Source organism: Magnolia sinica, chromosome 18 (assembly GCF_029962835.1).
Source record: "Magnolia sinica isolate HGM2019 chromosome 18, MsV1, whole genome shotgun sequence".
NCBI lineage: Eukaryota > Viridiplantae > Streptophyta > Magnoliopsida > Magnoliales > Magnoliaceae > Magnolia > Magnolia sinica.
The window spans coordinates 54,779,041-54,794,067 of record NC_080590.1 but is presented as its reverse complement, the minus strand read 5'-3'; the positions used below and the strand labels follow the sequence as shown (position 1 = coordinate 54,794,067).

At 37.5% G+C, this 15,027-nt stretch overlaps 1 protein-coding gene across 6 annotated transcripts in view; it reads right to left on the bottom strand.

Moving 5' to 3' along the window:
* LOC131233940 (uncharacterized) overlaps positions 1-15,027 on the bottom strand; it is a 38,713-nt gene that overhangs the window by 2,313 nt on the left and 21,373 nt on the right. The window contains exon 8 of one of the 6 annotated variants that reach the window (XR_009165420.1): positions 2,109-2,451. The exons of 4 other annotated variants lie outside the window; for them this stretch is intronic. The gene's annotated coding sequence lies outside the window, so the exon portion shown is untranslated. Of the gene's footprint in view, positions 1-2,108; positions 2,452-2,632; positions 2,652-15,027 lie in introns of those variants that run through there. One more of the 6 variants, XR_009165422.1, reaches the window with a different exon arrangement.

The window sequence follows — 15,027 nt, the reverse complement described above, 5'->3', positions numbered from 1 at the left end:
TTACCATTGTGGACTCACTTTCATTAAAACCATTTTTTTTCCCATACCCTACACGTCATAAGATATCCAATGATACAATTGGATTACAGTGGACCATTTTCATTCGCACTACACTTGCATGGCATGCACACATTTATCCCTACACCTCAAAACATGATAATACATAATGAGGAGCTCAAAAGCTACGTACACAACCAACTTTCATACCTTCCTAACCATACATCACAGGACCCTAAAAATAATTTTCATAAAACTCATCTTGAAAGGCCTTATATTGTATAACTTCTATTGTGGTTGGACCATGATAAGTGGGACCCACTCTCTTGTGGCATGTGCACCAATAGGAACCACACTAAACCCACCAAAACCTCTCCCAAAACCCCCCTCAATAAACATAACGGTTTAGATTGTAAACCACCTAAGCCTCTGATTTTAATCTCTTTACAATAACAGATTTAGATTTGTTCCTCTGTTAATCTATGGCCCATCATCTCATGGTTCAGATGATCGACCATGTGTATGAGTGATGGTTGTCCATCTGTATGAATCACAACCAAACCTACTCGATATGGCGAACAATTGTCCAGAGAAGAGAAAACTAGAATCGGAGAACCAGCACCCTAGGACGTCAAAATCATTCTAGGGCCACAAAAAGATTGAGTGGGGCCCACTGAATTTCAGACCATGATCTGAACCATCCCACCAATCAAGATCATTATTTTAAGGCGCGGGCCAAAAAAGATGAACCAAATCCGACACTCTAGTGGGCCACACTAATGACATCAATCTTAACTTTTAAGGTGTCCTAGGATGAGAGATATGTCCTAGGCCCTATTGGTTGTTCATACAAAATTTTGGTGAACCATCATTTCACTCCATCTGAGCCATTCACTTACATGAACCCAAAGATGAGACCAACCCATTGAATGAGTGGACCACACTGCATTGATCAAGCCGACCGTTGGAATTATTTTGGTGCCACTTACGTGGTTGCCATGCATGAAGGAAAGGTGTCGGTTTTGGAAAAGATCTTTATGCCCTTGTTATTTTTATAATGTCCCTCGTGCCATGAACACTTTATAGCCATAATCTTCATGTTATCTGTTGTTTATGCAATGCTTCCATTAAAAGACATTCAAGGGGGAGCTCGTGAATCGGTATACTCGTAGGTTTGGCCTCCTTTGCTTTGTCAATGCTTGCTGACCTCGAATTGTGTGAGTGTTACTCGTAGGATTCGGTACATCATATCCATCTCGATTCCATTGCTATTCGTTTCTTGGGTTAAATCTTCAGTAACCCTCTTCAAAACAGCTACATGACTCTTACTGGGTTGCACACCTGACTTTTTTATTATCCTCTTATACTTATTTCTCCCTTTGGTCCAACAAAGGTTGAAGTGGGTCATCTTCATTGTAGATGTAATTCAAGTTTGTTAGAGAACAGTCACCTTCCATGATCTCAGCTTCATGTTGTAATGCACATATGTAGGCCAATTCAACATCTTAGGCTGCAACTTATTCCTTTGCTTTGAATGAATCAGTGCAAAACAAATTCAGTTCCTCTGGCTGCTAAAAGAAGTTGTCTGGCTCAAAACTTTTACCGCTATTATTTTAGGAGCCTTTGCACTTTCTCTAAAATAAACCCACCAACAAGCAATATAGGAAAAAAGAAGAAGAAAACCTTAACCTTATGTTATGCATGCGATAATAATATTGTTAAATATACCTTTACATCATTTAATAAAAAAAATTTCACAATTATATAATAATAATAAAACTTCAGTTTCTTATTCAAAGGTGTCCAACAGATTGTCCTTTCTGCAAATTGATCTAAGCAGCCTTGGCGAAGTCTATATGTTTCTAATTGTGGACAAGATGGGAAAACATTCATATTATTTTAAGCACGAGAATATTAAAATGTGTAATGAATGAGTAATGGACAATAATTAAAGAGTTGAACTTGCATTATTTAAGATCTTTATCTGCATATTTAAGTTAGGCTTTAATCTCTTTATCACATTGTTCAACCCAACGCGAACCTTTTCATCCTCAACAAATCATGCAGCATCTCGGACTCTCAGATTAAATAGTAGCTTACATAACAATAACGAAAACAATAATAGACTTTAATGATTATATCATAAAATAACTTAATAATAACCGATAAGTGCATAATGAACATGCATGAGACATTAGTAGAGTAATAGATATTGTGCAACTCTTCTATATTATCAATTGTCGCATGAAGGTTGATTCAACCAATGTTTATCAATCATCTTCCAATACTCTTTATAGTTCTCATAATCATGACGAATACAAGCTTCACTTTATCCATGACTTCATAGAGGAAGCTTATGATCAGTGTTCGAAGTATTGGTATTGCTACAAGTTTCGTTGGCCAGGGATACGGAAACAATATCGATATTGCCGATATCCGAAAATGCGGGGAAACCTACGAAAAACGGTGGAATTTTTAGTGAAACTTCAAGAGATGTTAAAATGTACATATTTGCATAATTAGAAATATATATATTTTTTTTAAATGCAAAAAGAATGCATACATAACAAGTTTCCATTTAATGGGGCCTTAAAAGTATGTGGTGTTGCCAGAAATTAGTCAAACCATCCCCTCCGGCCTATTTAACAATCCAACTTTCCAACCAAACATCCATCAATATTGCAAAATATCAACAACACATGATATTTCACCAAGAAATCATCAACAATTGTAAAGGAAACGAAAGATTGTTGTCTCAATATCTCGCATGTTGAGATATTGATAATATCGAGATATTATCAATGACAAATTGAATACTACATACAACCATGTGCCCATGAAAAAAAAAATTGAAATAAAAATTTTGATTATATCAATATGTTGGTGATATTATTGAAATATTGTCGATACACTTATGATACAAGCATTACCTAGAATTTATATAGTAAAAAATATTGGCGATACATTAGCGATATTGATGCATTGGCAATACAAGCGATACCTAGAATTTACATAGTTGAAAATATTGACGATTATATTAGCGATATTGATATGTTGGCGACACATTGCTAATACCTGGAATTTCTGATATTACCAACGTTATCAGTACTGCTACTAGTATTATCAATATCATTGAGCTGGAGATAAAGATAATATCAGAGATATTTCGATAAATTGGAGATAATTCAAACACTGCTTATGATAGGTATCTCGTCGGATTCTACAAGACGGACTCTTATCAGGGGTTCCATTACCTTCAAAATATTTCAAACTTTCTTTCAAAATTTATTCTCTTATGGTCTCAACAACCTCAACTAGTGTCCCTGACATGGTGTACAGTAAAGGCCGTTTACAAGGTCGTGAAGGCCGTTACATAAAGGTAACAGTGGCAACCGTTACACGTTATGGGGGCGTAATGGCTGTAACAACCCTTATGGAAAAAATGACCCGTAACTGCCATTAACAACCCATTATGCCCCCTGTAAAGGCCATAACAGCCCCATAATGGTCTGTTATGGGGTAGATACAGGTTTTTCGGATTTTGTTTTTCAATGTTACGGGGTAGATGCAAGTTTTTCGGTTTTTTTCTGTCAATAAAAAAAGAGTCTGTAACGACCATTACGGGGGCTATAACAACCATTACAACCTGTATCATAAAGGTAACAAAGGCGGCTGTTATGGCCATCGTTACCGTTACAGAATACTTTTGCCCATGCTTTGTGTTGAGCTACTCCTAGGAAGCAAACATCTCACTCCATTCTCCCAAATGCTTATATAAACTCTCAAGGGCAATCAAATTTGTAGTAAATCAAGTCATCCTAGGCTTAAATAACTCTCCCTTTCATAAACTTCCTCATTACGATGATTATTTGGTTATGATTATGACTGAATTTGGTGACTTGCCTCGCGTTTTCAACCAATCTTGTAATATTTTTCTTCTTTTCAATATCTTCCAGTATGAGGTTAATATAGTGTATGGCAAATGGTAACCAAAATAAATGTTTTTGCTTCTCCATCGACATTTTTCCAACTATTTATATGATGCTTCATGGCCAATAACAATGTACACAAATTTTCCTCTCCAATTTCATCTACCATCTGATCTATAAGACTGAAAATATAAATTGCATCTTTCATTGCCTCGGATGCATCAATGGCAGCTTGGAACACTGTTTCCAAGAGGTAATACACAATAAAGTTTATTATGCTTCATCTAGATGGGTTAGTCCAACTATCGTACATAGTAGTGCATCCTATACTCTGTCATACGATCTAAAAGTGGTCACATACGCCTTCATGTCTCTGTACTCTGCATTTGCCCATTTCTCCTTAACCTTAGGAGGAGTTCTAGGTGCACGAATTCCTTCACCTACCTCTACTGCTGCATCTATTACCACTTGCCAATAAGGAAAGTTTGCAATATTTGGAACTATAGTGCCATGTATGAATAACCTGGTCGTTGCCTACCAAGCTTCTCAACCATAGTTTTTCCCCACATTTATTTCAATTTCCTCTACTTTGTTGTATCTTCTCTAAACAAATGGGATCACATGAAGTTGTCTCTGGTTCCACATTTACATCATCCAAGTCCTCGGCACGAGCTATAACTCTTTTAACAACTAAAGGAACATGTGAAAGCTATCGTCAACTGAAGGCGGGTCGAAAACCATTGAATGTACCATGACTCCCACTCCTACCCTTCTCCCCACTAACACTCCCAGTCACAGTCCCAGTCCCAGTCCCACTCTCCCTACATAACGAATTGACTCCCTTCAAACATATGCCGACATTCTTCATCTTTACAAGCGATATGCAAGCTCTCTCCTTGCCACTTTCACCTCCCTATCAGAATCTTCACCAGAGTCAACATTATCATCATTATCCACACCCATACAATGAGGCCCAATAATCTCTCTGCAAGCTGCATTGAGAGCATCGTGTTTCTTCTTTTATATAATACCTTTTTTTCTCTCCATATCTTCCAAATCATGCCACATCATTTCCCTTCTCTCTTTTGGTATGCTTAGACACCTTGCGACTTTCCCCTTTTGATGTGCTAAATGTTATTTCACAAATGTAATTCCTCCAGTTATTATTCTGCCATAATAATTGCATTTTTTGGTATGTTTATCTCCACCTGCGCTCTCAAGATATTTGTCATCCAACATATTCATTTCCTGGTTGGGATGCCATTCTTTTCTTCACGCAAGTTACAAATCCAAGCCTCCAACCAAGCATCAAACTATTAGCAAACTCTCCATGCTCCTACCCCACTTCAAGTTGTCAACCCCAAACTTGTCCAAAAGCCCCAAGCTCCAGCCACAATAAAAACATATAATGTTAAAAAAACATGACTTACACAAATACTAACTAGAATTGAAATTTAAATTTAGATAAATAGTATTGGGTTGATTTGGGACCACTTCAATGCCCTCAAAACGGCTTGAAATTAATACAATCTATACAACTAATCTCACTAATGCATATCTCTAACCATTTGACACCATATCCCTCAAGCAATTTGAGGGGGAAAAAAATAAAATTAAATTTGGATGAACAATATCAGACCAATTTAGGACACCACTTGAGTGCCCCCCAAACGGCCCAAAATTTATGCAATGTGTGAAACCCATCCCACTGATGCAACCCTAACCATTTGATACCATTTTCCTCAAGAAATTTGAGGGGCGGGGGAAGAAGAAGAATTAAATTCGGATGAATAGTGTCGGGTTGCTTTGGGACCCCACTTGAATGCCTCCAAAAAGGCTTGAAATTTATGCAACATGTGGAACTCATCTCACTAATGCATATCCTCAACCATTTGACATCAATTCCTTCAATAAATTTGAAGACACAATTAAAAATTAAATTCAAATTAATAGTGTCGGGCAGATTTAAGACCACGAGAATGCCTCTAAAACAGCATGAAATTCATGTAATCTATGGAACTCAAATCACTATCCATTTGACACCACTTTCCTCAAGAGACTTGAGGAAAAAATAAAATAAAATAAAATTCGAATGAATATTATTGGGCCGATTTGGGGCCACTCAACGTGAAGAGAGAGAGAGAGAGAGAGAGAGAGAGAGAGAGAGAGAGAGAGAGAGACTGATTTGGCACATGCATGTGTACATCTAAACTCCATACATGTATTTGAACAATTGACACTCCAAATATTTTGTAAAAATTAAAAAAAATAAAATAAAATGAAAATTGTTGGAAATGATATAAAAACTAGCAAAAATATATAAATTTGAAAAATAATACAAACATACCAAATCTTGCTAGATTTGGTCAATTTAGTAATATAATAATCAATATATTTGCAGCAACAGAAAAAAAAAATACCTATTTTTTAGATTTTTCCAAAATTCAGCCCAGATCTTCGATTATTTGAAACGGCAAAAGCTTGTGTTTTAATCTTTAAGGATTGCACAAATTTAGTAAAAAAATGGTAAGAATAGTCCCATGAAGAAAAAATATCGAAAAGTGGAGGAGAAATGGTGAAAATTGAAAAAACAGCCTCCAAAAGATGTTTATATATGCGTAACAGCCTTGGGCTGTGAAGTTGAACTGTAACGGTCTTATGGTCCAATTTTTTGGAACAAGCTGTTATGACCCCATAACACGTAACGAATAAGATTGTTAACGTTACACAATCATTGTTACTGCTGTTACAAAACTGTTTTCTAATACCATGATGCCCATGGTTCTAACAAGTGCTACAACAGCCATGACGCCGATGGCCAGGGCTGTTAGGGACTGCAGAAATGGTTTTTAACAGCATTATAACAGCCAAAATTGTCATTTTTTATTAACTTGTTGGGCCTGCTATATCCCAATAGCCATATCATCAAAAGGATTTACAACGAGAAATCATAGTTAAATCTAATAAGAATTTCTTATCGCAACACATTGGGATCAAAACTAGTAGTCCATTCTATTTCGGTTTTGGTAGGTGATCCATTTTTCATATTGGAATGGAATGCTTTAGTCTTCTATTTGGAAACATTTCAGTTTCAATCTTCTGCTTTGGAAAGTAGTGCACAAGGTTACCTGGACCGCGGGTTGCTTTGGTACACGGTACGGGAGCAGGTATGCGGTTCGCTACTTCCTCAAATGCATGGTATACTAGGGGTAGGGTCATGTGTGTCACTCCAATACATACATAGCATATGCAATATGGCTATATATGAACACATTGTAGTTTATATATGAAATGATGGATGTTATTATTACACACCTATCATGCTTTGTGTTATATTATAACTACATAAATAAAAGTATAAATCTCTATATTGTAAATATAAATTCGCATTAACTTAACCACTAGTAAGAATATGTAGTCACTAAAAATAGCTATCTAGATTGCAAATGAACCATAATCCAGATCGCTTGATCCAGAATGAAAAACATGGGGGGCTTCAAGTTTTAGGTAACATAGTTCATACACAAATTTTCTTTTCAAAAGGCAACAAAATTTATTGAGAAGCCTGCCAAAAGCAGGAAAAGAATACAACGCTAAGCTAAAAAAGCAAACTAGTAGAAACAGAAGCAACATTCACTCCATTGACATATGAAGCCCAACTCTTCCACCAAAGCTCTAACTACTCCTATCACTCTTTCCACTGAGGTCCCACCATTTCTAAAGCTTCGCTCGTTTCTCTCCTTCCAAATAGCCCAAAAGATGGCCATAATGACGAGGCCTCCAGCAACTTTCTCAGCTTTAACTACACACTGGTCATACATATGTTTTTTTTCCCGGAAAATAGAAAATAGCAAATGTTACGATCCCAATGGTTTAAAGAGCCTAGTTAGACACGTTCCATTAGTCCTGGGGCTTTGGGCGTATTGGTTAGGTTCGTAACAATTGGTATCAAAGCCAACACCATGTCCTCCTGTGTTCGTGTCACGGAAGGGGTGACCTGTGGCAAGGGCAACTTAGACCAAAGTGAAAGCCGCCATGATGTGGAAAGGATTACTTGGAGAACCAGAGTGCAGCAGCCGTGCCTTGGAAAAGAGGCTAGAGTGCCACCACAGAGTGGGCCGCTGTGGACGTTGGCTGTGGAGTGTCGTAGAATGTCATAATCCCGATGGTTTAAAGACCCTAGTGCGACGTGTTCCATTAGTCATGGGGCTTTAAGTGTATCGGTTAGGTTCCTAACAGCAAATCCTCTCTTTGCTAGAAGATAAGGTTTTCACGTGTTTGTAACCCTTCCAGTTGATATGGGATTTTTTCCAACTGAAACAGCATCTAAAATCACTGAATTCAATCCCGACTGGAACATACCAAAACAAACAGAAACATATCAAAATTTCAGCCAAAATGAAACATAGGGGTGGGTTTTGGTTTCATTGAGGTGACTGGAACCAAATGAAGTTGACAACTAAGGATTAAATGAAATTAAAAAAAAAAAACTCCTATTACTGAAAGTAACAAAACAGAAAATTTATTAAAAGGAAACATCATTTCTTTTCCTTTTCCAGTGGATACACCAGTATAAACAAATAACCTAATCTGATTTTTAAAAAAATGTACAACCATAATGGCTCTTACCGTCATAGTGGCTGCTGTTAAAACCATACTTATTTCATGAAGAATATCTGGTGTGCACATTTTCTGTCATATAGTGCTCATATTTTAGGCACACTTGCACTCAGCACTAAACATGCGGTCCCCATGCTGTTATACAACTAAACACATAGATAGACACACCCATACACGCCTCATATAACTACATGCACACACCACCTACAACAAACAAACAAATATCCAGTCACTTCTATATACATGGTAGATATGGCACGTGTGATGCATGTGGAGAAAGAGGAACGGAAGAGGTATGGATGGAGAAGTGGTTTTAAAAGGGAAGTTTTGTGATCCTCTGGCGGGGTGTGGTGTTTGATATCAAGTGCTTTGAAATCGCAAACATGGTGTGCATTAAGTCAACCAAACTGTCCATGTTGTCAGACCCACTTAAGATAGATCATCATTCAAAATTCATATTGATTTAACCAGTGTTCATGATATCGATACTATCGGCAGATATTATCGTTATCGCAGGCCAGCGATATGAAACCCCCTAGACATCCCTCGGAAATTCAAAAATAATAATAAAAAAAAAAAAATTTAAAAAAAAATCATGGAATCTTGTGTATCATGCGATATATCGCACAATAATGCTCGATATTCTGGATTTTCGCTTGATTTTATTCGCGATATCGCAAGACTGTAGACACCTACCACGACAAGCGACATCTCTTCTCATCTAGAAATTGCAATATATATATATATATATATATATATATATATATATAAAAGCACCAGTTCTCATGGCAACTCTTGAGAACTTTTTCAGAACTCATCTCCCTTGATATGAGCTGAAAATCTGAACTATCCACCTAATGCAGCACCCCATGAAACCCCAAAGGCCCAACTTTTACCTTGATCTAAAACTTTAGTGGGCCATGGTAAAAGAGAGACAAATCAAGGGAGGAAACTATTTTCGTTTGCCATGGCCCACCAAAGTTTTAGATCAAGGTGAAAGTTGGTCTAGATAGGTTTCATGGGGTGCTACATCACATGGACGGTTTAGATTTTGGGCTCATATCAGGGGAGATGAGTTCTGAAAAAGTACTCGCGAGTTACCGTGAGATTTGGTGCGCAGGTGAGCATTCCCATATATATATATATATATATATATATATATATATATCGAGAGAGAGAGAGAGAGAGAGAGAGAGAGATTCTTTTACCTTTGTGATTTGTCTGAGGTGGCTTTCGACTAGATTTGGTGGGAAGTAGTTGACATCCCCAGATCATGTAAGAAAAACCCTAAAACCCCTAAAACTGCATTTCCGCTGAGGATTATGGGATTTGGGTTGGGATTTGCCAAATAAAAAGATTTTTGGGAAATTTGGTTGGAATTATCGGCGAGGTTTGGATTAGGGTTGCGGACTAGCGGTCATCTTTAACGGAGAAGAGTCTTTCGAAGTCTCTCTCTCTCTCGATCTTTAAGTTAGGGAGTGGATTAACTGTTATGCGGGTAACAGCTTAGTGGGTGTTAACTTCATCGTGTGGGGCCCATCTTGATGAATGTGTTTAATATCCACGCCACCCATCCATTTTCTCAGATCATTTAAGGATGTTATGCCAAAACTTAAGCATATCCAAATCTTAAGTGGACCACACCATTGGAAAAAGTTGTGAATGACCATTAAAAGCATTTTGTAGGCCACAAAAGTTTTGGGTCAATCTAGTCTTTAAACTTTCCCTTCATTCAATTCTAGTTTATCTTATCAACAGGTTGGATGACAAATAGACATTATGGATCTGCTTACAGTGGGCCTTGGGAAGTTTTTAATGGTGAGCATTCAATCATCATTGCTTCATGTGGTGTGGTCTACCTGAGATTTAGATGTGCTTAATGTTTTAGACCACATCCTAAAATTGGCTAGAAAAACGAATGGACAAAGTAGATATACAACATATAATCAAGGTGGGCCCTACAATAAGGGTAACATCGACTGAGATGTTTCTCGGATAACACCTAATCCGCACCCCTGGATTCGGTGCGACTCAGCTGCACCAAAGATGGTGCAACCCACCCTGATTCTGTTTTGTATATCCATTATGTCCATCCATTTGGATAGATCATTTTAGGTTATGAGATAGAGTGAGGCAAATCGAAAGCTCAAGTGGACCCCACCACGGAAAACAATGGGGATTGAATGTCTACCATTAAAAACTTCATGGGGCCACAAAAGTTTTCGATCAAGCTGATATTCGTGTTTTCCCTTCGTCCACATCTATTTGAACTTATGAACAGGTTGGATCTCAAATAAACATCATAGTGGGCCCCCATAAATAGTTTCAACGGTAGGCGTCATTATCCCCATTGTTTTCTATGGTGGGGTCCACTTGAAGTTTGGATCGGCATCATTATTTGAATCATGCCCTAGAATCATCTCTCCAAATGGTTGAACGATGTGGATACAACACATAAGGTGGGATCATGATGGCAGGGTCCCACCCACGTTGATGTTCCGTGTAGGCTGTGGATTGGGTACTACCCCCACTAGGACGGGCACGGGTTTAGTGGATCCTCGAATCTACCAAGGTGGGTGGGATCCTTGACCATGGGACCCACCTTTATGTATGTTCCTTACATCCACGTCATCCATCGGTTTTGAAAACTCATTTTAGAGCATCATTCCATAAATGAAGCACATCCAAATCTCAAGTGGGTCATAATATAAGAAACAGTGGTAATCGACCATTAAAAACTTCTCATGGGCCAAAAAAGTTTTGGATCAAGCTGATATTTATGTGGTCTCTTCATCTAGGCTTTTGTAACCTTATCAACAGTTTGGATGGCAAATAAACATTCTATTGGCCCCCATTAATGGTGAGGATTCAATCACGACTATTTCATGTGGTATGGTCCACCTAAGACTTAGATCTAATTCATTTTTGGGATCAAGCCCTACAATGAGCTGTAAAAATGTATGGATGGTGTGGATGTAAGACACATACATCAAAGTGGGCCCCATAGTTATGGATCCGCCGACCCTAGTGGATCCGGGGATCCACCCAAAACCGCACCTAGACGCAGATTGCCTACTAACTTGAGGTGGCTACTGGATGGTGCTTTGTGGGCCCCACCATGATGCATGTGTTATATCCATGCCACAAATATATTCTTTCATATTATTTTAGGGCATGATCCCAAAAATGAAGCAAATCCAAATCTCAAGTGGACCACACAACAAGAAAACAATTGTGATTGTTGAACGATCGTCGTTAAAAACTTCCTAGGGCCCACTGTAATGTTTATTTGCCATCCAACCTGTTGATCAAGTCACAAAGACCAGGATGAAGTGAAAACACAAATATTAACTTCATCCAAAACTTATGTGGTCCCAATAAGTTTGTAATGGTAGGCATTCAAATACCACTGTTTCCTGTGGTGTGGTCCACATGAGATTTGAATCTGCCTAATTTTTTGGATTATGGTATAAAATTATCTGGGAAAATGGATGAACAGAGTAGATTAAAAAACATAAATTATGGTGGGGCCTATAGACCACCATCCAGTAGCTACTAGCTACTAACAACGTCAGTGGGCAATCCGCGTCCCGCCAGGACCTAGCCAGAGACAGACGGTATTGTGGGGCTCCCCATGATGTTTGTGAGAAATTCACTGTCTATCCATTTTTCCAAAGCATATTAGGGCATGAGCCAAAAAATCAAGAAGATCCAAAGCTCAAGTGGATCGCACAACATGAAACAATGAGAATTAAACGTTCATCATGCCCATTGTTTCTTGTGGTGTGGTCCACCTGAGAATTGGATTTGCTTTATTTGTGGGCCCATGCCCTAAAATGAGTTGGCAAGAAGGATTTGGTTGTGTTTTCATACATGTCTTGATATATTTATAAATGTTATGCATTCAATTTGAATATAGTTGCATTAATTTAGTCAAACAACACATAGCTTAGGACCCTATACAAATAGCTTAGGACCCTATACAAAGGAAACCTATTACGTGCACGTTTTTTAAGATCTTATGATTTAAATACGTATTAAGGTCTTTTTTTAAAATCCCTGAAGTTTTATTGAAAGCTTCAACCATTTTCCCAATGTTTTCCCATGTTTCCCAAAAAGTGCGATAAATTATGCAATACAAACGATATATCCCGTGAAATAACTGATATGCATTTGTATCCCAAGGGTGCGATACATTACGCGATACCGATATTTCGAACATTAGATTTGACTATCCTAAATTCTGATTATAAGCATTTGTTTCTAGAATTTGGACAACTGATTGTTTTCATTTGTCCATCCATTAAATATTCACTAATTAGCTAGTTCTGGAATTAAATCAACGCAACTCTGTTTAAGAGATCCAAATAAGAGCCCATGATTTGTACAATTTATTTTGAGTTCATTGTATGCAAGGTGTACAATTTGTTAGTGCCTGTGTATCAACCATTATACTCTGCCAGAGACCAAAGTTTTCTCGTGCTAAAGGGAAAGGGAGCGTTGGCTTGTATTATGTATAGCAGAGATTATGAGGGTCGATTGCTTCTTTTAATTTATAGAAATAACCACTTCCGAAGTTGGATATAAATTGGTCACACTGACAGATGCATTCAAGCGTAAAATGCACAATAAAGCATCCATAACAACTTCAGTTGTTGCAACAACGAAAGACTTAGGCTGCATTTCGATCCACAAGTGAATTGGATGGTGAACATCTTGCATAAAAAGAGGAAATGACAAAAGCCAATGATGTTTCCTAGTGTTAACAATAGGGGTGCAGCCAGGGCGAGTTGGGTCAGGTTGAGGGTTGACCTGAGCCCAACGCAACCTCCAGAGGTCCGAACCTACAAAACGACCCAACCCAACCCAAATTCCAACACAAGGTGCTCGAGCCAAATCCAACCAAATTCCTCTATACTTAACCTACACCAACCCAATCCGACCCGACCCGACCTGAACCAACCCGCTTGACCCCACCCAAATTTGCTCAACCCAAACCACACTTGATTTTAAATTGACTTGGAGTTTTTCCAACACTAACCTAATCTGAGGACCTTGCCAATTCGACCCAAACCAACCTGAACTTGGGTTGGGTCAATCAGGTTACTCGAACCCCAGTTGTAGCCCCGATTAATAATGGAGAAGTACTTGTTGAACTATAGTTTCTTTCATTCAAGACAAACATGAAAGTACCATAATAGTGATTTGAACCTTAGACACTTGGTACCAATGTTGTCAAAATCCTACGATTTACAATTTACAATTTGAATTGAATCTTAAGCAAAACCAATGTTCGATATATCGGTATCGCGTTACGTATCGTACCCTTGGGATACAGATATGTTTTGGTTATCGCATGGGATATATCGGTCGTATCACGTAATGCATCGCTGTTGTTGGAAACGTGGGGAAACATTGGGAAATTGGTCAAATTTTTCAATGACACTGTAGTGATTGTTAAGAGAGACATCAATAAGCATTTATAAATCAAAACATTACAAAAAACAAGTCCACATAATAGGTTTTCTTTATATGAGGTCCTAATCTATGCGTTGTCTAACTGAATTGATGCAAGTATATTTAAAGTCTATTCATATAATTTATAAATGTAAAAAGACTTGTGGAAATAAGGCAATACATTCAAAAGCAAAAGAAGAATTGCTAGATCAGGTTACATACATGTTTGATTTTACGTTTGGACACAAAGATTGCAACCGATTTGCGAGAAATTAGGAAATTTTGAATTTTTTTTTTCAATTTTCCGCAACTCGGCCCATTTCCTCCAAATCTCAAAATCAAAGTTACCAATCCATGATTTTTCCATGATTTTTTATGAAAAATCATGGATTTGTAATAATTTGACACTGATTTAACATGATTTACAGAAAAAAAAAAGGAATAAAAATAAAAAATGCTCACCGAATCGAACAAGTGGCATATATCCAACTACTTGTGCGTTTCGTATCGCACAGGTAAGATACAAGATATATCGTGGGATATATTGGCCAATATTGTCGATATTTAAAACATTGAGCAAAACGATTTGAATCTCACCTTGAATCTCTTTTTTTTTATATGAATTCCACAAATCTATGATTGATTCTTACAATTTACGATTCAAATCCCAATTCTCTTCTAATTTAAGCTTCAATTGGCTTTCATTTTATGTTTTTAAATTGGTGGGGGCTTTAAGAATTGTTTAGAAAAGGTAAATTATTTTATTTGTTCTTTATCATAGATTAAATGATAAATACTCTCTTCAATGTTAAATCCTGGAGCCTTTTTTATGATTTCTTACCTCTTAACTGGTCAAAACACCAAATTGATGTACGACTTATCTGGAATGTTTTTATGGATGCTTACGATCATGTTGACTTACATGTATTGTGGAATGATTTTTAGAAATTAAAATATCCTCTTTCGTCGGTCTACAATATCAAATGCCGCATTTACAACATAATTCTACATTTAAGAAAGGTAA